The 24,365-nt window shown below is 40.5% G+C and overlaps 1 long non-coding RNA gene across 1 annotated transcript in view; it reads right to left on the bottom strand.

Moving 5' to 3' along the window:
* Positions 1-3,914: 3,914 nt before the first annotated feature.
* Positions 3,915-24,365, bottom strand: part of LOC132683758 (uncharacterized) — a 70,715-nt gene continuing 50,264 nt past the window's right edge. The window contains exon 2 of the long non-coding RNA XR_009612368.3: positions 3,915-11,772. This is a non-coding gene — a long non-coding RNA (uncharacterized LOC132683758). The remainder of the gene's footprint in view (positions 11,773-24,365) is intronic.

The raw sequence follows: 24,365 nt of genomic DNA, 5'->3' as shown, positions 1-24,365 counted from the left end.
TTTTCTGCTCTTAAGAAAAAAAAAAAGGAAAATCTCTCCCGGCCCAGCAACAAAGCACTAACCATTGCTTGCAGCCAGTGAGAAACTGCCACAACCTTAAACTGTTGCTCTTTGCAATTAACTTTTGTTCAAAACAACCCTCCCCAATTTCCTCCTAACCTAGTAAAAGCTGACTTTCCCTTTGTCTCTTCAGATTTGCCTGTGGTTCACCATAGCTTGCATGTCCCATATTGCAATTCCCCTGCTATTTCCAAATACACTCATTTTTCTAGTAATATAAGTGGGTATTTTATTTTTAATGTTGACAAAATGAATGAATCAATAGAAGAAGAGAGGTCTTCCTTACAACAGAATGATAGCTAATGTAAAAAGAATATTACATTTAGAAATTGCCATCTAGCGATTACCATAGTAATTGTTTCAGGCAAGAATCATCAAAGGATATGTGAAAGTATTTCAATCTAAAATGGAACCAGAAGGGGGTACCTGGGTGGCTTAGTCAGTTAAGCTTCTGACTCTTGGTATTGGCTCAGGTTATGATCTGAGGTTGGTGAAATCAAACCCTCAGGTTGGGCTCTGCACTGACAGCATGGAGCCTGCTTGGGATTCTCTCCCTCCCTGTCTGCCCCTCCCCCCCCCCCACTTATGCACAGGCACTCTAAATAAATAAATAAATAAAGCCAGAGGATATGAAACGGGACTCTCACTTATGCTATGCACCCTCAGAACATAATTTAAGAACTGAGAGAATGATTTCTCCTAAATGCCTGATTTATAGAAGACCCAGATTTAGGGCAGCTGGGCAGCTCAGTTGGTTAAGTGTCTGACTTTGGCTCAGGTCATGATCTCACAGTTTGTGGATTCGAGCCCCACATAAGGCTCTGTGCTGACAGCTCAGAGCCTGGAGCCTGCTTCAGATTCTGTGTCTCCTTCTTTCTCTGCCCCTCCCACACTCGTGCTCTGTCTCTGTCTCTCTCTCAAAAATGAATAAACGTTAAAAAATTTAGAAGACCCAGTCTTATCTCCTGAACAGTGAACATATGCCAAGAGTCTCTCCCCATCCTTAAGCCAGTGAACTGATTGCTCAGATTCTGGCCTTCCCGTCTGTGCACTCCTTGTTCAAAAATACAGCCCTCCCTGAACTCTCAACAGATTCACCTGTAGCTTGCATGTGTGTCCTGAATTGTAGTTCCTCTGCTATTCCTGAATAAACTCAATTTATGGTAATTTGAGTTTGCTTCAGTTTACCTCTTTATTTAAGTTGACAAAAGCTAAAACCACTAGGTAAAAGTTTAATGAAAATCTGGATATTTGCATAGTCTCAAACTATTCCACAAAGAAAAAAATGGTAACGTTACAAAAGAAAAACCCTAGCAGACGCCACTTTAAGTGATCAAAAGTTAACATCAGTAGTAGTGGAACAAATAGACACCAGGTGTCTCCTGAAAAGGGCACACACTTATGTGATTCCTTCTGAAAATGCATGACTTGAATCTAATCATGAGGAAACATCAGAGGAATCCAGTGGAGGGACATTGTACAAAATGGCCTATATTCTTCAAAAATGATAAGGTCATGAAAAACAAGAAAGACTGAGAAACTGCTCCAAATTAGACAAAAGAGACATACTTGTATGCAACAAACCATTCCAGTTTGGATTCCTGGACCAGAAAAAACATTTTGTAAAATGACAGGTAAAATTTGAATAAACTCTGTAGATTGGATAATAGTATCAAATTAATGTTAACGTTTTCATATTTGTACTATGGTTATGTAAGGGAATATCCTTGTTTTTACCAATATATAGAAGTATTTGGAGGTAAAGGTGCATCCTGTCAGCAACTTGCTCTCAAATGATTCAGAGAAAAAAAAGTGTAAATGTATGTGTGCTTTTGTATATTCACATATATATGAATAGAAGGAGGGTGATAAAGAAAATGGGTGGGTTGTTAACATTTTGGAAGTCTGAGGGAAGGGCATATAGAAATTCATTGTATTTTTTTAGGAGGTGCAGCTTTTTATTGAAGTATAATTAACATATAGTGTTATGTTAGTTTCAGGTGTACGATATAATGATTCAACAATTATATACATTACTCAGTGCTCATGGAGATAAGTGTACTCTTAATCCCATTTATCTATCTTACCCGTCACCTCTCTCTGTGCCCCCGTTGGCAACTACCAGTTTGTTCTCTGTATTTAAGACCCTGTTTTTTAGCCAGTCTCTTCTTTGTTTGTTTTGTTATTGTTGTTTCTTAAATTGCACATATGAGTGAAATCCTAGGTATCTGTCTTTCTCTATCTGACTTATTTCATTTAGCATAATACCCTCTAGGTCCATCCATGTTGTTGCAAATGGCAGGATCTCATTCTTTTTTATGACTGAGTAATATTCCATTGTGTGTATATATACACACACGTGTGTGTGTGTGTGTGTGTACAGATATAGATTCTACATCTTCTCTATCCATTCATTTATCTGTGGATACTTGGGTTGCTTTCATATCTTGCCTATTGTAAATAATGTTGCAGTAAACATAGGGGTGCATATATCTTTTTTTGTTTGTTTGAATTAGTGTTTTCCTATTCTTTGGGTGAATATCCAGTAGTGGAATTACTGAGTCATATGGTAACCCTGTTTTTTATTTTTTGAGGACCTTCCATACTGTTTTCCACAGTAGCTGCACCAGCTTGCATTCCCACCAACAGTACACGAGTATTACTTTTTCTCCACATCTTCACTGACACTTGTTATTTCATGTGTTTTTTATTTTAGCCATTCTGACAGGTGTAAGGTGGTATCTACCTCATTTGCATTTCTATGGTAATTAGTGATGTTAAGCATCTTTTCTTATGTCTTTTGGCCATCTGTATGTCTCCTTTGAAAAGATGTCTACTTAGGTCCTCTGCCCATTTTTAATCAGATTATTTGGGGGGGGGGGGGTTGATGTTGAATTGTTTAAGTTCTTTATATACTTTGGATATTAAACCCTTTCCATTGTATTTTTTTACCAATTTTTCTATAAAGCTGAAGTTATTTTAAAATATAAAGCTTAAGAAATGATGGTTCTTGGAGATTATATGCTCTATATAGAAGTTAGCCTGTCTCTGAATCAAATAGAAAATCAACTTGTTAAAATAATATGAACTCCCCAATAAAATTATATGGCCCACTGAACACATCTTATATCTTCATAATCATTGATTCATAGGGAATAGTTTTTGACAATTCTAAGGAAGTTTTTTCTCCTGCCCTCTAGCTTATCTAGGTCAGCATTTCCCATGAGTTTTACACAAAAACAAATTTCTGTAACCAGTAAATTTGAAAATGTTAAAAACGAGTTTCATTTTCTTTAGAACTTCTCATCTGCATTGTGAATCTGCAAATAGCAAATATAGTTCCATTATTATTTTTTTTTAATATGTAATCACCTTTGCATCCAAGAACATTCTTTGAGTGCAGATTTAGGTAAATGAGCACGTGAAAATCAGTATACAAATTTAAGATTATTTTCAACCTTTTGTTAGGAAGACGAGGAGACCCATGTCACCCTGGTTCGCAACTCTCCTGCGTGGATGGTAACATGCATGCAATGCTCATCGAATCTCAGTGGAATTTGAGGATTTGGGAGACTTTATAGAGAACTAGGATTACATGGCCAAATGTTTTTCTTCTTAAAACTCTTCTATGCTGGCCAAAACAGCTTTTTGTTTTTCCTTTAAAGCAGTCTTTAATAACAACATAATTATAGTAGTTAGAATGTACTGCTCTATTTTGTGGTCAAATAGTAACCATTATCATAGCTTTACCTTTTTCAAAACAATGTGCCTAACAACCAAGTCTAAATCCTAAAACTTTATATTTTAAAAGGAGAAATGGCATTTTAAAGAGTGAAAACAATTTGGATTCACTGGTTTGTTTGTTTGTTTGTTTGTTTTGACAAAACTTTTTTTTTAAATACAGGAGAGAGGAGAATAAGAACCGGGCTCATCTAAATGTGTCCTAAATAATGTGTCCCAAGTGTTAGATTTACATATTTGTGCACATTTGATACAGACATGCAAAGTTCAAATTTGTGATTCACTGACTCACCATCAGCACCTTATTTCAGGGCTGTGTTGGGACCCTCCATACTTTGTCCTTGTACTGCTTCATACTGCAAGGACCCTTTCCAGTTGACCATCAGTACCCCAGAATCCATCACCTGCTCCTTCCCATCCCCTACTTGAGATGCTACTGGAGAGGCCCCAAGCTCCTGTGCATAGCCCCATCTCTATGGGTCAGAGTTAACAACTAGTTACAACTTTCATACCCTGCAAAACATTCTCTAGGCTAGCAACCTCTGAAGTTTCTGACTCTGCTTGGACATCAAAATCAAATAGACAACTTAAAAAAAAATTCCCAGCCCTCTTACCCCTCAATCTTACTTGATAGTTCTTTGATAGTTCTTGGGTGGGACTGAGAAGTCAGATATATTAAAAAGCTCCTCAGATGACTGTGAGGGGCACCTGGGTGGCTCAGTTGGTTAAGCACCTGACTTCAGCTCAGGTTCTGATCTCATGGTTCATGAGTTTGAGCCCTGCATCAGACTCTGCTGTCAGCTTCAGACCCTCTGACTTCCTCTCTCTCTGTCCCTCTGCCCTCTCTCTCTCTCAAAAATAGACATTTTAGGGGCACCTGGGTGGCTCAGTCGGTTGAGCGTCTGACTTCAGCTCAGGTCATGATCTCACAGCTTGTGAGTTCAAGCCCCGCGTCAGGCTCTGTGCTGACAGCTTGGAGCCTGGAGCCTGCTTCAGATTCTGTGTCTCCCCCTCTCTCTCCCCCTAACCCACTTGCATTCTGTCTCTGTCTCTCTCAAAAATAAATAAACATTAAAAATTTTTTAAAAATACAAAAAAATAAACATTTTAAAGAAAAAGAAAAAGCTCCTCAGATGACTCTGATGCAGCTAATCGAAGAACTACTTTGGGGAGCTATCACTGCAAAAATTGTCCCTGCCTACAAGTAAACAGATAAAGCATCTTAGGTCTGAAGAGCTCTTTAAAAGAGATCTAAGCTAGTGTTTCTTTTCTTTTCTTTTCTTTTCTTTTCTTTTCTTTTCTTTTCTTTTCTTTTTTTAATGTTTAGTTTTGAGAAAGAGATTGCATGTGCAAGTTGGGGAGGGGCAGAGAGAGAAGGAGGCAGAGGATCCAAAGCAGGTTCTGTGCTGAGAATGGAGAGCCCGATGTGGGGCTCAAACTCATGAGCTGTGAGATTGTGACTTAAGCCAAAGCCTGATGCTTAACCGACCGAGCCACCCATGTGCCCCTAAAGTAGTGTTTCTTAACGTTTGGCCCGTGGACTATCTTAACATTAGCCCTACTTGGGGTGACTTTTAAATTTTTTTTTTTTTTTTTAACGTTTATTTATTTTTGGGACAGAGAGAGACAGAGCATGAACGGGGGAGGGGCAGAGAGAGAGGGAGACACAGAATTGGAAGCAGGCTCCAGGCTCTGAGCCATCAGCCCAGAGCCTGACACGGGGCTCGAACTCAAGGACCGCGAGATCGTGACCTGAGCTGAAGTCGGACGCTTAATGACTGAGCCACCCAGGTGCCCCTGGGGTGACTTTTAATAGGTACCTGAGATTATTTAAAAGATACTAGAGTTTGAGACATACGAATATTAAAAACTGCCAATTAAAAAAAAAATCATAAAACCAATGTCCAAAAAGGTTAAGTGGCTTGCCCATTTTCAAACCAAGATTACAAACCTCAGTTTCCTAAATGGTTCTCCATGCACTTGGAGCAGCTCTATGGGAACTTCATGTTCACAGCTCCTGTCACGTATGCTTCCTATCCGAATCCCAAAGCAACAATATACAGTCACATTTCCATTCATGCCCAATGAGTACTTATTTTTCTCCAGTCCCTATACAAAGGCTTTTGCATAGAATAGTGGATGGGAAATCCAGACACCTTGATTCCAACCACAAGTCTGCTAGTAACTTTCTGCATGACTTTTAGGACATCACTTACCCTCAGTGTCAGTTTTTTTGTTGTTGTTTTTTTGTGGAAAGTTAGGAGTAGGACTAGAATATTCTGAATGATTTTAGTCCTAAAATTGTGCGATTTTAAACCTTTAGCAGGCTCTCCTATAGTAAATAATCTGCAAAGGTGTACCAATTCCTAAGAGCTGATTGTCAGATATTTAGAAACTTTGAGAGCAGTTGTTAAACTGTTGGTAGCTTAAAGCCAGCACATAATGGGAGTATTTACACCATGGAAATAGGAAAACACTAAAAATTAGGGCTTTAAAAAGAAGACAAAAACAAAACAAAAAGCGGGTTTACCAGCACACCACTTATAGGCAGTATTATAATGTTCTCTAGACCAGAACCAAATGCAGTAAATACATAACAGAATGTTCCGCCATATTTTAAGGTAGATTATTATAGTACTAATTGAATTAGATCAGATTTGCAAATTGTTCTAAAAAATCATTAAGTCTCCATAAAGCCACTCAGTGTGTCAAATGTGCATCCCCTGTACCATTTTATTGATGTAACTTTACTGCCTTTCTAACTAAACCCAGTTCCTTTTACTGCCTCTCAAATCAATAGGCTAAAGCAGCCCAAGCATCCTCCCTCACGATAGATTCAAAGATCATGCTTGTACAACTGAAAAAAAATGTAGAATGCACAACTAGTCCAATTACTTGCTATAAAAAAAACAACTAATTCAGTTCACTGCATCATTGATCCATTTAATTGTATAGCAGCTTCCTATTGATAACAGGAAATGTCCCTGACTCAACCATGCTGAAACTGAAACTGGCCAGTTTTCCACAACCATAAATTTCAATAATGATTCTACATAATACACAGAGACTAAAAATCGTAGCCAGAGTTTATTACATTTTTCTTGGTTTCACTGACGTATTTCCCTTGCATATGACCTGATTTCTCTTATGCTTCCTGGGCTTCATTAGTCATTAAATGCTAGCCTATACTTACGTTCATGACTGGATATTTTATTTCAGATAGAGATTGTGACAGATTTTAAACTACTTATTCATTTGACTCTTGGAAACCATTCAGCAATCCATGAGCTTTACGGAAGGTGCTGATGATCTGGAAGTGCTACCTTCGTTCATATTTCTGACCACTTGGTTTAGGCAGATGCTATTTAGTATACTCATGGAATACAAATACAACAAAAATGGGATGGATAACTACTATATTTTGGGCATAATAGTAGGTGCTGAAGGAAACAAATAATCAGACATAATCTCTCCCGTCAAGAGCTCCCAGTCTAAAGATCTATGCATTAACTAAAATGTTATACTGGTAAGTCTCATAATAGAGAAATAAACTGAATGGTACTGAAGTTGGGTGAAGAAGTAATTCTAACTTGGAGAAAACAAAGAAGAATTTATAGAGTTGCTCCTTGATGGATGAGTAAAAACCCAGGAGCAAATTAAAACAGGAATGGCCATGCCACACAGAGGGAAAGACACAAAGTCAGGGGGTGCAGAAGGGCATTAAGGGATCAGGTGGCAGAGAGGAAGGATTAAAGGTACACCAGGAGGAAAAGAGGGAAGATGAAACGGAAGATTTTGAATGTCAAGATAAGGAATCAAGCAGGAGAAGTGGTAAATCAAGTAGGCATGATACAATAAAACATAATAACAGACCTGGATACAGTGCAACACAACTGAGGAGACAGGAATCCACTGAGAGGAAAGGATGTTTCATCCAGGTCTTTCAGAATTTTGCAAAATGGAAAAGAGAGAAGCAGCACTCTAGGAAGAGGGGTCAACGTGAGCCGAGGCACAAAGACAGTAATGATGACTAGCATTATCACTATGGATGCCAAGCACTGTGCTAAGCATTTTATCTATATTATCACATTTTATTTTGCTCCTGAGTGTGGGAGTTAATATTTCCATTTCATAGATATGAAACTGAGATCCAGGGAAGCCATGTAACAAGCCCAAAGCCACATAGTAGTGGACTCAGGCACTATACCATAAACCTTCAATCTGAGAAATATGATATATGATATGACATTGAAGGGTAACAGTAAATCAAGGTGGTTAGAGTGCAATAATTTTTTAAATCACAATTATCATTTATTGACCAGCTACTATGTCGCAAGGAAGTTAATACATGATTCATCACAGTGCCTTGAAGGAAAAAATGGACCCAAATGACTCAGTTAGTAGCAACCTTAGTAATTCTTGCCACACAAAAAGTACAGAGGGAGCTGAGAAGAGCAGGGAGACAGGATGTCAGGCATGACTGTGCAGAGAAGCATCAGTGAAGAAATGCAAGGAAGTTTGGCAGTGGTGTTGACAACTACACTATTCTATGCCTGCTCCCTTTGACCCTTCTTACATAATACATGTGAAGGAGGAGCCAGATTCAAGGTCAGGACAGAGACCCTAGCTGCTCTGAACCCTGTTGTATTTGAAGCATGTTAAAACCGTCATGTGGATACACTTAAATAGACAGCTGCTGGGGCGCCTGGGTGGCTCAGACGGTTAAGTGTCCAACTCTTGATTTCCACTCAGGTCATGATCTCACGTTTGTGACATCAAGTCCCGCTCTGATAGTGCAGAGCCCATTTGGGATTCTCTCTCTCGCCTCTCTCTCTGCCCCTCCCTCATGTATTCTTTCTCTCTCTCTCTCTCTCTCTCTCTCTCTCTCAAAATAAATAAGTAAACCTCCCCCCCCCCAAAAAAAAATAGCTGCAAAAACTGTCAGTCAAATTTGGCATGGGATATTTTGTAATGGGAGATGGTGGAGGAAACTGCCTAGAAACTAAAACGGAATATGAGAAAAGGACCAAGCTTCTATTTCCTTGGAGGGGACTAGGATGGCAAAGACCAAGTCTGCCCAGGGATGTCAGGATTTAGTCCAGTCTGGAATCAGGAAGTGGCAGTTTTGGAGTGTTATCCAGGGGCTGCGGGCCAGGGATCAGAGAGAGTTAGTATGATACCAAACGCTAACTTAGGTAATGTCAGGTCACGGAGAGTGAGAGCAGGATCTGGTGTTCCTCAGGCCTGGGCTGGTAGGGAAAGCGGAAGTAGGTAGGGATATTGGGTGGGACTCTCTCTGCAGTGACCACACCTTGGAGGGAAATCCCCAAAGCCCAAGATACCAGAAAACCTCATGGCCCTTCAGAAACCTGTCAGCAGCCTCCAAGTATTATTTCCAGAAGGTACTGCTGATCCAAAACGGCTCCCTTCAGTCAGATTTCTTATTTCTTGGTTTGGGGAGATGATATTTAGTCCTAATATCACTGGGATTATGGACAAGGCTGGAGTGACTTTAGCCCAATACACACCAGTTGGCCATTAGCAGGTCAGCCCCACTCATTTACACGTACAGGTGCCTAGCTGGGAGTGGGCAAGGCTGATGTGGCTCTAGAATGTAGGGCAGAATCAGGACCAGAGATGGGAATCATCTACCAGGAGGCAATACCTCAAGCAGAAACTGAGACTGGGGAAGGGACCAAGGATTGGAAACGCTTACCTTGATGACATGATACTATACATGGAAAATCCGATAGACTCCACCAAAAGACTGCTAGAACTGATACGTGAATTCAGCAAAGTTGCAGGATACAAAATCAATGTATGGAAATGCTTACCTTTAAGAACTGGCCAGAGGAAGGAAACTAAGAAGGATTAATCAAATAAATTAAAAGTAAGTGAGAATAAACTTCCAATGTTTCCCTTTTTCTCCTCCTTCTTCATTTCTTGTGTATGAGTTTTATTTTACACACTGATTTGTAATTGGAACAAACCTTCAAAAAGGAAACACGCTTCATTGTAAAACGATGGTAAATGATTCCTCCCTCTGGGGAGGCTGTATACAATGGGATAATGTACGTGATTGCTCGTATTAGGTGTTCAATGTGTGCTCAAACACACCACCTCTGGCCCACCTTCTTCCTTCCCTGGGCTTCTATTCCTTACCTTATAATCTGATCTTATCATCAAAATAGAAGCAGGTGTGATTAAATTAGATGTGGTTGATTTCTACATACAGGCTTAACAGTGAGAGAAAAGAAAAGAGTTAAGCCTTTGGTTTCCAAATCGGCTTTTGCAGAGCATTGAAAAAGTGTTCTGTGGCCATCCCCTTTTATGGATGAGAAAATTGAAATAATCAGCTGAACAGAAGTGCTCTCTCCAAATTCATAGTTGCATCCTGTGCCCTGGCAGACACTTTCTCACCCGTTGCTTAGCACTTGGGAAATTCCAGGGAGTCAAAAGAAGCAAGACAATGAATCATTTGGTATTATTATTATTTTTTAAAAAACTCTTTTCCTAGCTGTTAGAAAGGATTTTTTTTTTTTTTTTTTTTTTTTGAGAAAGAGAGACAGAGACAGAGCGAGACAGAGAGTGTGTGAGCAGGGGAGCGGCAGGGAGAGAGGGAGAATCTCTACCAGGCTCCAGGCCATCACCACAGAGCCCACCATAGGGCTCCAACTCACGAAACTGTGAGACCATAACCTGAGCCAAAACCAAGAGTCGGACTCTCAGCTGAGCCACCTAGGTGCCCCTCATTTGGTATTATTTATCCTTATCCTCCCAATTCTGGAGCAAACCAGTTCCTAGGAATCACCTTATAGGAAATCTGTTGCTTAGCAATTAGATCAGCACTGCCATTTTACAAGTGCAAGGATGATAATCATCAGCCTGTTACCTTTTCCCCTTATTACAAGTAGCTAGGTTTATGATTATAGGGGTCACCATTAGTTCCACTTCATGGATCCACCTTTCCTGTAATGTGGCTCCTGTAGTTTATCTTAGACACTCACATGGCTTTTAGAACATAGTTCCATGATTCACATGTTAACTCCCTAATGGCCGGGGAGACCCATGAACTTTGACCAACCAAATGGGAAATCTAAAACAGTGCTAAAGTGGCCTTCCTTAACAGCCAGTCCCTAGGAAAGTGATAGATGTTTACACAGTGGCCTACCCATCCCCACCTTGGTGGTCAGGCTGAGCTCCAGAAGGTGAGAGAACACGATAATGTTGCCACAGTGCTAGGTTCTAAACATGTCTGTTCCTCTTGGCTGGTACCACCCTCTCCTCTAGAAAGGACACCCTCTCCTTCTCCAAGGACCCCTAGAGAGACCACTCCAGTTTCTCTCACAGAATGATCTGTGGATGTATGTGTATGTCTGTACACATGCCAACATTCAAAAATGAGAATTTTACATAAAGACCCAGACTCCAGGGGTGCATGGATGACTCAGTTGCTTGAGTGTCCAACTTTGGCTCAGGTCGTGATCTCACAGTTCATGAGTTCAAGCCCCACATAGGTCTCCATACTGACAGCTTGGAGCCTGGAGCCTGTTTTGGATTCCGTGTCTCCCTCTCTCTCTGCCCCTCCCCCACTCATGTGCTCGCTCAAAAATAAAATAAACATTAAAAAAAAAAAGATCCAGACTATAGATCTTAACCAAAAATTGGAAGATACCCCAACTCGAAGCCTTCATTGGTACCTATGATAATCAGATCAAGTGGAATATTGCTCTCCATTGTACCTCAGTCCTCACCACTCCCGATTGTATTCCCGAAATGAGGCATTTCTGAATATGAAATATAATGCTACTGGATTATCAGAATTCTTACCTTGCCTACCTCCCTTGTCTGCATGGCTCACCTAGCTCAGCAGGCATTGAAGTAGAAGCGATGAATTCTTGTTGCCTCTAGACTCGAATCACCACCACATCCACCAGCATCCAGTATCACCAGCTTCTGTTTACCCATCCACTTTCAGGAAAAAAAAAAAAAAAATCAACAGATATTTTTCCTCTCACTGAGCCTCTGAAGCTGTTGGAATAGAATCTGTACCAGGCTCCTAAAGCCATCCAAGGCCACGGGACTATTGCCAGGGTGGGAATGCATGCTGACAGGGTTCTGACTTTGGCAATGGGCCCCTTTGACATTTCCTGGTTCTTCCAGGGGACAGAAGACCAATTCCCTCATAGGACAGTTCAATGTGAGCCACCTGAAAGGAAGATTCTTTTTGCTGTTGTCATAACTAAAGAATTGATAGCTTTATATTTTATAATCCATATATGCATATTTTACAAATATCCTACATACATATTTTTACACATATGCAGACCTATATCATTTTGATATATCACAGTAGAAAATGTGGATATGTTCTTGGTTTATAGTTCAGTTGCAGACGGGAAGCCCTGGCTTACAGGATGCAGTCTTTGTTTCCTGACATCTGTTTTCTTTCCATCTTGAGGAGGCACCCCATATAGACATTAATAATCATACTCATCTTTAACGGGCCTTATGCTACTGAACAAGCTTGTATTTCTATTCTTGCTGAATGTTCCTATTCATACACAGAGACACACAGGGCAGAGATCATCACTCGGCTCTAATGAAAAGGCAACAGAGGCTCAGGTAGGGTAGGCTGCTTAGGACATTCCACGTGGGTGGGATGGAGTCTGAGCAAAGCAGGCCTCCTGGCCAGCAACCCACGGCTCTTCCCAAGACAGGCACCTCTGTCAGAATCCAGTGAACATTTGAAACATATCTGCTAACTGAATAAACAACCCACAGTCCCTGGCAGTTAGAACATAGGAAGATAAAGCAAAGTATTAAAAATCCATATGCACTATACTGACAGTTCCCAGGTATTGTACTGGAGTTAGAGGCATAGATCAGCTGTCAAGGTACTCTATAATGAAAAATGGTCATGGTTGGACTGTGCCCCTTTATCTCCCTAGTTCTATAACCCAATTTTTATCAAGGACCTCAGGCCTGAAGAGCTCAAACTGTATTTTGAAGCTTATGTCATTAATATTCACCACCACATTCTCAAAGGGTGCAAGGCATGTATCATTATCTTCACGTTTCAGATGGAAATATGGCAGTGAAAAGAAGCACAGCCATGTGTGCCTGGGTTAAGGATTCAGAGAATGTTTTCTTATAGCACCATCATCCATGTCCGATTCGGCAGTTACTTCCCCTGTAAGAAACAACACTGAGATAAAGCACATGGGAAGCTGTCATTTCAGCCTGATGTCCCCAGTGTCACAGTCTGACCAAAGTAATAAAATCAAAGCCCCAAGGCTATGATGAAAACGAAAGGCTATGGCAAAGAAGATTGGCAAAAAAGCCATTATGTATTGGCCTGGATCCTCAAACGTCCTCAGAAAAATATTGAAACTACAGACGTGTATTATTGTACAACAGCAATTAAAGCCTATGCCTCACAGTGAAAACAGCCAGCTTACAACACTGGCCACACAAGATTTGTGTGGGATTTCTGGGATTTTATATTTGATCCCACTATGATCTTTCAGCACCATCTTGAGCACCCATGTGTCAATTTCACTGCATCCAACACTGCTCACTATTTCTCTTTCTACAAATCTCTGTGCTTTTCAGAAAGCAGACCAAAGACACCTGGCATTAGTAAACCCCAGTGACCCTGAAAAGAACATAAGAAATGCCTGCTTTCAGGCGGATTAGTGTTCCAGTTGATTGAGAATTTTGTCACTAATATCTGAGACATTTGGGGGAGGACATGACTTCATAAAAACTGGTGTTGTACTTCTAGGAACTTATCCTACAGGTGCAAAAATCACACAAGATTATTCATCACCATATGTAACAAAATAACAAATAACAAATAACAAAAATGTGGGACTAAGTGGCCATTAATAAGAGACTGGTCAAATAAATTATGGTACATCCATGCAGTGGAACATAACTGGGCTCTAAAAGAAAGGATGAAAGAGGTCTTTATGTACCAATAAGGAAAGATCTTGAGGACATAATAAAGCAAGATGCGATACAAATGAGGGAGTATAGGATCCTACTATTTAAAAATTCAGAGAGTGAATATATTTGGTCATTTAACATATACTTTTTGAACACCTTTGATATCCCAGGAACTTTTCTAGGAGTGGGGTAATAGTCACTGAAGAAAACAGACTAAACCCCCTGCCATCAAAGGACTTATTCCTATTTGCTTTTATATGCACTTTACAAAATATTTTTAACGACATATAAGAAACCCGTGATCACCTATTGGGACTGTGGCAGGGACTGGACAGACGTGGGACAAGTGCAAGAGAGCAAGTTTTCACTGTATGATCTTTTATATTTTCTAAATATTTAGAATAAAAGGAAAATTAAAAAAATAAACAGGAAAATCTTAAATACCTTTCCCTATTAATCTGAGATGGATTCGCACTTACTAAACTGTCCAAACCTGTCTTGAACCTCTTTACCAATTGAGGCTAGTATTACACTCTCTTGTAAGCCTCTTCCATATATTTACTTGTGTAATTTAAATAAAATATCATTCCCTTTATTTATCCTACAGGCATTTCCTTCTTGCTTTCAAAACGCCCCTTTTATCTAATATTCTGCGATTAAATGAGTATATTTATGTTTATTGTTCTCAAACCATTCATTAATCTGTAACACTTAAAGAATCTCCCCATTGTTGTTGCCTTCCCTCATTGAAGACTTCCCATTCTTGCTAAGAAATTCCTTATTTCCATGCTGTTAGTTACATACACTAGCTTCTCTGCTTGCAATTGAGGTGACTGGGGCTCTGTGGAGGACCATTTCTATTGTAAGTCCTGAAGGGTGAATGGGGTAATAGTTGAAACATCAGCAATGTTCTGGTCTCAAGACTGTCAAATGAGATAGCACTATGAGGACAGAGCCCCATGATCCCCCAAAGGACAGTTAAGATACAACCCCTGCTGTAACTCCCTGACATTCCTTGAAACCGCACGCACCTCCTTCGTGCCTTCACGTAGCCACCAGACGTATGTCTGGCTAATGTCTAAAGATCCTTTGTGTTCTCTTTCCTTGCTTTGATACTCTTTGATGCTTCTATCTAATGAAATATGAAATAAAGGCTATTGCAGTCTGCTGCCGCTGCTGTTCTCTCACAGAGGCAGCCTGAACGTCCACTCTGTCTAGTGTTTGAGAACTCCTTCAGTTCATGGCCACAGGGCTCCACTTCTTGCCCTGCTAGAGACACCAGCCTCACCCCTCCCAAGACAGACTTTCACCTTCATTTGTATCCATAAACTCCTTTCCTTCAGAAAGCCTCCAAAAAATAATCATTCTGGTCAAAACATTTTTTTCTTTTTTCTTTTTTTTTCAAAAAAAAATCCTGACGAGAGTAAATTGATCTCTTCCCAGCTCTGTCCTTCCTCTGACTCCAGGTTTTCAGCCTCTCATTCCCCTTAGATCTGTAGATGACGTTGTGCTGTGTGCTCTGTGTTGAGTTTCACATTCCAGCCCAGCTCCTAGTCGTACCCATGTGCTTCCTGCCCCTCTTGTCTTACTCGTGCCTCTCACTGCCCAGCTAGATGTTTCCCCACACTGATCCCCCTCAGCCCCTCCGCAGTGTGTAAAAAAGTTTGAAACAATTTATACCTGTTATAGGTCACAGGTTCTTAACATTAAAAGGGTCCTTGGCAGCTAGTTGACCTCCAGCATTCCTGGCGAAGATGCCTCCAATGAATCCTGCAGGCCCCACTTACCCAGCTGGGGATATTCATGCATTTACCGGGGGAGAAGAATCAGGCTCTGCTCATGCATCCCATAATCTCTTTCTAGGGTGACCAACTGTGTGGTTTGCCTAGGACTGGGGATTTCTCAGATGTGGGACTTACCATTTTATATTTTTGAATGTTTATTCATTTTTGAGAGACAGAAAGAGAGAGAACGTGAGTGGAGGAAGGGCAGAGAGAAGGGGACAGAGGATCTGAAGCAGGCTTTGGACTGACAGAAGAGAGCCCTTTGCGGGGCACAAACCCACAAACCATGAAATCATGACCTGAGCTGAAGTCAGACACTCAACCAACTGAGCCACCCAGGTGCCCAGGACTTTCCATTTTAAATAAAGACAGTCCCTGGCAAACGGGGATACACTGGTCACCCTGCTTTTAACCATTCCACACACTATTTCTGTGCGCACCTTTGTTCCCGAAGGCCAGCACTAGTGTATCCTTGCTGGAGAGCCGCCCTCAGGCTGCTAACATCCATCCCCTGACCTGCTCCTCCTGAGAACCAGAAGTGACTGACAGTTTACATATCCCCAGGAAAGCTCTCAACCAGTGACTGAAGGGTAAGGGAGTTTTGGTACTCCAGTATCTAGGACCCTGATGGGGACAATACTGAGTTATGAATTACACCATATCCAGAGCTCCTGGCAGGATTAGATCACACTTAACCTCCATGGGACTTCGCTTGATGTCACATCCTTGCTTGGTTGTCTTCCTCTACTGCCTCACTTGCCCATGCCACCACCATTTGTTTCCTGGGAAAACATCCTAATAAATCACTTCATTATCTCAGAGTCTGTTTCTAGGAAGCTCATATATTTGGTCATCTAGTGCTATGTAGAAAACCATCCCACAATGTCACAGCTAAAACAACCATTTTATTATCTCACAATTTGGTGGGTTGACCGGGCCCAGCGGGGTGGTTCTTCTATTCCACATGGCAGCAGCTGGGGCTGCAGTTATCTGGATGCTCTATGGGGCTGGAATGTCCAAGATGTCCCATGCCATCGACATGAATGTGTCTGAGACCCCTTGGCAGAACTTCTTGTCTTACTTGGAGTCTCTCATGTGGTTGTGGTCAATGGCAGCTAGGGCTAGACTGAATGGAAGGATTCAGCAGAACGCTGTATAGTGAGACTCATTCTCTCCCCATGTAGTTTCAAGACCTCTCTTCTTGTATTAGTGTCCTAGGGCTGCCATAACAAAGTACCACAAATGGGTAGCTTACAACAACAGATATTTATTCTCTTACAGTTCCAGAGGCTAGAAACTCAAAATCAAGGTATCGGTGCAGCCATGGTCCTACTGAAGGCTCTAGGGAAGAATTCTTCTTCACTTCTCCTGGATTCTGGAAATTGCTGCCAATCCTTGACATTCCTTGGATTGCAGCTGAATCACCACAATCTCTGCCCCTGTCATCACACAGCTTTCTTTCTTCCTGTGTGTGTTTTTCCCATGGTCCTCTTATAAGGATGCCAGCCATTGGATTTATGTTGCATCCAATCTAGTGTGACCTCATTTTAACTTGATAACATCTGCAAAAACCCTATTTCCAAATAAGTCTTTTTCATAGGTTTCAAGAGTGCACATGATCTCTCCATATGGTCTCTCCATCAGAATAGCCGAATTTCTTCCAGGCACCTTAGGTTTCCCAGAAACAAAAAGTAGAAGCTACTAGGCCTTACCAAGTACTCACAAAGTGCCTTGAAGAACTTTAAATGCTGAGGTTACAGCAGAGGAAAAGATAGGCAAAGTGCCTGCTGTCATACAACTTCCACTGTGGCAGAGGGAATATCATTAGTCACTTCCCTTGCCTAGAACTCTGAGCTAACATGTTGTGGTAGTATGGGAAGAATAATGAACTACATCTGACACCTGGACTCTAGCTGTGCTTTGGGTTCCAGACAGATAAAAGATAATATAGCCTGTCACCTGGCTCAATCACATAATATTCCTGGGCCTCCATTTCCTCGTCTGCATAATGAAGGATTTGAACCAGACAATCTGAGGGCCTCCCAAATGAGGTCTCCACCATTTACAGAACTGTTTTCTTTTGTTCAAACAACTTCCTAATTTTCACCTCTGTCATAAAGTCTTAAAAGTAGTTAATGCTTTGGGGGGATGAGTAAGGAGGGGATGAGAGGGCAAGAAAGAAAATTAAGTTCCTGAGCAGTTGAAAATTTTCTCTCTCATTCCCCAAGTTATTCCATATTCTTATACTCTTTCTTTTAAATGGTGACACTTCCCCTAAATTATTAACACACAGCTGTGGTTTCCATCTCAACTGACCCATTTGGCAGGAATGACAGGCTGCAAATTGTGATCTGGGCCAAAATCATATGATTTTTTGTCACTGCTATCTTGAGCATACACCTGTTACAGACACCGCCAGGTGTTAGGCAACAGATGTTCCTGGAATTCACAAAGAAAAACAGGTAACTGTCCCTCTATGCTTCTTAGCATAAAAACACAATGATATCCATTAATATGCTTTAATTGAAGGGACCAGAGGGTCAGCCTACATGATAGCATGTGTGTATTTTGTTCCAAGCAACTCAGTACAGCATAGAATATAGGGGGCCTTTTGAAAGTGTTAACATTGCTCTTAATAAATTATGTCTCTATGGCAGTGCTTTTTTCAAAGTGCTATACAGGGACCACATGCATCAGAATTATTTGGGCTGCATATTAAAATGCAGATTTCTGGGCCAGTTTCAGAAATTCAGAGTAAGTAGGTCTGGCATTTAATCACTTCCCCAAAACACACTGGAAATAATACTAGCATCTCATCCTTCCACACAGCTCCCCCACTCCCTGTTCTTTCTTCTAGGTAGTTTGGATTCCAAATCAGAGCTACATAAACTCTGCTCTTGCCAGGGACTAGGAATCAGCTCAGCCATCAGCATCACCACCCCACTCCCCACTCACCAGTCCTGCTGAAGCTGTAGGGATACAAAATCCAAGGGTGAAGCAAAAAAAGTCTGAAGAATTGCCTCAAGCAAGCATCAGTGATAGGCTCTGACTTGAAGGCAAGGTAGCTGGGAAGACCAGAAGGTCATAGATGCAAGGGAGTGTGGTAAGTATGGTGGGAAGGGGAGCAGCCAGGCCAATATCCCAGGGCAGCAGGCTCTGGCTGCCTCACACTGCAGTGGGGCCTAGTTTCAAGACCCAGGATGGGTTTCAAGACCAGATCATACCCTTTTGTTATTGGCTACTGAGAAAATTAAAAGGATTATACATTGAGATATTCAGAGTGTGTTAAGAAGTTTACAATAGAAGAGGGAAGTCTTGAGTCAAAAAAATTTTACCTTAAAATTTAATATATGACCTATCACTCAATAAAGATTTAGTTCTTACTATTTAATCTGTTACATTTAAAATTAATTCCTTTGTGTTTTCAGAATCATTCATCTTATTCATTCAATGAATAGTTATCAATGACTGCAGGAGATACAATGCTAAGCAAAAACTGACTTGGTTCCTGCCCTTATGGGGTTTCTATTCCACTAGAGAAGAGAATCATTGAGCAAATAGTTACATAAACAAAAGCATAACTACAAACTGCATTAAATGTCCTGATAATGAGCCTTGTGGTGTTATAAGGACATATTACAGGAGAAGCTCACCTAGTCTGGGAAGAAGGGCCAGGAAGGTGTCTCTGGAGAATTGACATGTGACCTAAGAAGAGAAGAATGCATAAAAGTTAACCAGACTTGGTGGGGGAGAGTGGGAGCATTTCAGACAGAGGGAATAACATGTGCAAAGACCCTGAAGTGGACCAAAAATGTCCAAATGAAAGAAGGCAAGTGTGCCTGATACAAAGAGTGAAGAGAAGAAGATTAACATGAGTCTGGAACTTCAGACACAGACCAGACTTTGCAGCACCTTGCTGGTCTTGCTAAGTAGATAGTTCTTTAGCTATGAAAAATGAGAACCACGGAAGCATTTAGGCAGGTGATGGTGTTGTCAACTTAGACTGCAATGTCAAGAGCAGATGAAGAGGGCTAAAGCTGGATGTGGGACCAGTCAGGGTTCTATGGCACTAGGTTAGTTAAGACATAACAATGGCTTGGGCAAATGAGGTGGCTGTGGAGACTGAGAGAAGAGGATGGTTTTGAAACTCATCTCAGAGATATCAGTGACAAGACTTAATAATGGATGGGACACTGTTGAAGGAAAGAAAGGGATGAGTCAAGGATGATGCCCAGGTGCCTGATTTGTACCACTAAATGCAGGATTGTGTCCTTCACTGATGGAGGGAGGGTGCATTTAAGAGGACTGGGTTTGGAGGGGCAAATGCAGTTGGCTCTTACACAACATGAATTTGAACTGCACAGGCCCACTTACATGTGGATTTTGTTTAAAAAATATGGTACTATAAATGTATTTTCTGTTTCTTATGATTTTTCTTAATAACATTTTTTCCCTTTAGCTTACTTTATTGTAAGAATGCAGTACATAATACATACAACATATAAAATATGCTAACTGTTCATATTTATCAGTAAGGCTTCTGGTCAACAGTAGGCTGTTAGCAGTTAAATTTGGGGGGAGTCAAAAGTCATATGCACATTTTCAACTGCACAGGGGTCTGCACCCTTAACTCCTATGTTATTCAAGGGTCAACCACAATTGAGGTACCTTTAGGATGTATTTAGTTTGAAGTGCTTTTGAGACATCCAAGTGGAGACCTTGAGTAGGCAACTGAGGTTTAGCAGTCCATCCATACTTTGGTGACAAGTGAACTTACAAGCGTGGATGAGATCTCTCAGCGATTCCATATAAACCAATGGCAATATAGCATAGTGGTTGAGAACAGGGGTGTTGGAGTAAAACTGTCTTGATTTGCAATCCAGCTTTGTCACTTTCTAGCTGTGCAATCATGAAGAAATTACTCAAATACTCTAACCCAAATTCTCATATTCTATAAAACAGAGACAATAATATTCCCTATTTTATAACACCATTGGGAGTATTAAGTGGCAGGATGGATTTAAAACTCTTAATATGGTTCTCAGAATCTAGTAACTATTCTATTAACCAGTCATTAAATGTGGACTTTAGTTCTTCCAGAGAGCACACAGAGTTAGTAAGTAGGACCTAGAACTAAGCCTTGATGAAATCCAATGCTTAATGGCTGGGATAAAGAAGGATGAAGAACAACCAATTCATGGCCAGAAACTGTGCTGTCCAAATCTACCCACCAGAGAAACTAAGTCAGCAGCCCCATGTGGAAGTTGCTAGGATGGGTTAACCTTTTCAAAGTGACTAGAAAAGGAGCCCAGAATCCTTGAAAGGAGCCCAAAGTCAAAGGCCTTAAAAGGTCTAAAAATAGAGGGAGATAATAATGCAGAGTCAGGAACAAGCTGGAAATAGGCCTGCGGCAGGTCAGAAACCAGGGAGTTAGGGGCTGGGAAATGGCTGCTAACCATGGGATGCCCAGAGCATCCTATTAAGGGTAGATGAGCAGGATGGGAGAAGCCCCAGTATTTCATAAGATTCTTAAAGTAGATAGATGTCTGCTGCTCAAAATCACCTACCATAAAAATATTTTAAATTGTCCTAAATATAAACAATAAAATAACAGAATTTAATAGCCCTTCTTGTTCAAGTGTTTAAGAGTATCCTACATTATATAAGTTGAGTCATGACACAGTATGAAATTTTGATGCTTACACATTATGTTACATTACTCTTAAAAATACGTATTCTTTGGTATTCTTGATTAGTGTTATTGTTTGAGGATATAATATATCAGACATCAGACAGCTATATTCAAAATGTTCTCAAAATGTTCTTCGATATGATGATAATGACAGTGGTAATAGTGGTGTCATCAGTGTCATTATCAACGTTGTCCAGTGACAATAGGATCCGGTCAAATGTGACACCTGTGTTATGAGAAAAGGTATATATGTATATGTGGGGTGCATGTGGAGGGGGCCTGGGGGTGAGAAGAGAGAAAGTAAGAGAGAGAGAGGAGCATACAATGGCAAGAAAACTTAATTAAAAGCAAATCTGGATTGACACCAAATATATAGCAATAGAATTTGCATTATTAAAGTATTGATATTGGCTCATGCTCCTGTAAGTCTATTCTCATTATTATGATAGCTTCCATTTCTCCCATTAGATTGATGAATTGCTGAAGAAAGCAAAAAAGTGAATTTGTCTCAGTAAGTGAAAATCATTTGATTGAGTATAAATTTCTTTTGGTCCAGCCTCAATACTACAATAGTCACAGGTTGAATATCAAATGGTCTCTAGCCCAGGCTAATCTCAAAGACAACCATGTAAGCTTATTCAAAGGAAGAAACACTATTACTAAAATTTAACAAATATCTTGGGAAATATTTAAATAGGCTAAATCTACCTTAATTTTTTTTCCTGAGTAGGAATGTTGTTCTGAAAGGTCTCAGGCTGACACTGTTTACTTATTGATTGCATATCTCCCATGGTGTTTTCAGCATTACAGTCCCAGGGATCATTTTTGAATGCGGCTTTTAAACTATTTTAATGAGGGCATTATAATGTATTAAAGTCAGGCAGAAAGTGAAAAGTAACTATCTCTCCACACACATCCATAGGCATACATACACTTCAACAATAATCTCTCTTCCTCATCCTCCCCCCACCCTCTCAGCTCCCTCTTGCTGCCCTGACTCTCTTCAGGAATCTTTGGTTTTTACTGGAGTTTCAGAGCAGGGTAAAAATCACTCATTCAATCCTCACCTTCTATTTCCACTCAGTTAAGAACCTGGCAAAAGGAGCAAGTGGAGGATCATAGCACAGTTATCAGCTTTACCAGCAGTAAAGCCAGATTGAGTAACACTGCACAATCCAAGCACAGTATCAGCTTTATGTTATGGGCCAAAGAACACAGGGCACTTTGTTACACTTTGCAGAAAGTGCAGCTCCAACCTACTAGTTCTCTGCTCCAGGTCTACACCTGGACACCCACTGGACGATAGCTTCTTATCCAGCCACAAGTGGAGAGGCAAGAACAAGAGTCTTGGCTGGACCCACCAGTGATAAGCTAACCATGTGGATACTTGAGATAGGCACATGCAGCTCCTAGGAGCATTGAGTCAGAGAGACCAAGAAAAAAAGAACAAATGACACAACATTTAAATTTGCCCAATAAAGAAATGTGGCCAAATAGATGGCATGCTGTCCCTACATTCATCAATCAGGAAAACCATCTTCTTCTCAAGAGAAGAACTAAGGAAGCAGGAAGGGGCAGACTATATAGCACCTTTCCCAAGAGGGCCACTGATATTCTAGATCCATGTGGAGAAACTATTATATTTCATTACTTCTCCAATGCAAATAATACACAATTGTTTTCCTTTCATAACAAGCACTGGTTATAGATGACCCAGAAATCCAAGGATAGAAAGGACTTTAATGAGGTAAAGTTTAATTATTCATGTTTACCATTTTGGTGATTATTAACCCTTTTTTCAACTGGCAGTGAAGGATTTCTGGAGATCAGCTAATTCAGTCACTCTGAATAAGCTGATACAGTTTGTTGTAAATGTGTTTTGCTTCACAGACAATAGTGCTGTGATGGAATGGTTAGTCCATGAGTCTGTGAATAAATGAATAAATCACACACCTGTTAAATTGTGTGCTGCACATAATGAAGGGGTTGGGATGTGTTGTTTTTTTTTAAAGCAAAGTGTTGCTTCTTTCCATTTGCTGCTCCTAAACAATTCCTAAATGTAATGTCTTGTACATCTCCCCTTTTAGTGAAGCTCAAAGTACTTCATGGAATATGAATTCTAACTTTATTTATTCTCTCCATTAATTCTCAGAGTTGCAAATACAAACACTGTGATTTGGCATATGAGCATATTAAAATATATCAACATTCTGACCCTGTACCAAGTCATATTGTAAGTAAAATATGGAGAAATAGAGCAATAGTCTGGCTGTCATCATCGGCATGCTGTTCACCTGGGCAGGTACCCTGTGGAAGTATGTAAGGTAGGCAGCATCCTAGAAAAACCCACCTAAGCCTTGGAGCCTCAGGCACCAATTCAGGAATACCCAGTATGGATGAAATCTTCATGCCAGGAATGTGGTCATTGTATCCACTTGGCAGCCAAAGAAAAAAGAAAACCATGAAGCAACTGGGTTTTCAAATCTGTGCATGGATCCCTTCTGAGTCCTCCTCAGTATCTTGTAGCCTTAAAACAATCTCCTCTTCCAGAGTAGGGATGTGTACTCCATTATGAATGAGGACATTACATCTTTAAGCTAAACAATAATTACAACACTGATTTCATCCTACTTTGTACCTATTATTTCCCAAGATATGCAGGGAAAAGACTATAGGCTTTGGAGCCAGACAGTTTAGCTTTAAATTCATGCTCCACATTTTAGTTTTCATTGGCCAAGCTACCTAACTTACCTGAATTTCTTTACTCATCCAAAAAATAGCAGTAAAATTATTATAGAGTAGGGATGTTGGGGGAATTAAATGTGTGTGTGTGTGTGTGTGTGTGTGTGTGTGTGTGTGTGTGTGTGTGTAAATAAAACATGTAACACATTTGGATTGAAATAAACTCCTAGAAGTTAGACACTTTTACTGGGCTTTGGCCACTTCATGTATTAACTTATGTATTGGTCCACTTGGTCTACATATATTTACCTATAACAGCATCAAAAGAGGTTTTTTAACTTGAAATATCATAAAGCCAAAAGAAACAGGAGGAGGGAGAAGGAGAGGGAGGGGAAGAGAAAAAGGGAAAGGAGAAAGAAAAAAAGGAACTAAAAATTACTGAATGCCACATTACT

Source organism: Panthera onca, chromosome C2 (genome assembly GCF_046562875.1).
Source record: "Panthera onca isolate mPanOnc1 chromosome C2, mPanOnc1 haplotype 2, whole genome shotgun sequence".
Lineage (NCBI taxonomy): Eukaryota > Metazoa > Chordata > Mammalia > Carnivora > Felidae > Panthera > Panthera onca.
Note: the sequence above shows the minus strand (reverse complement) of the source record. Positions and strands in the feature narration are given on the sequence as shown.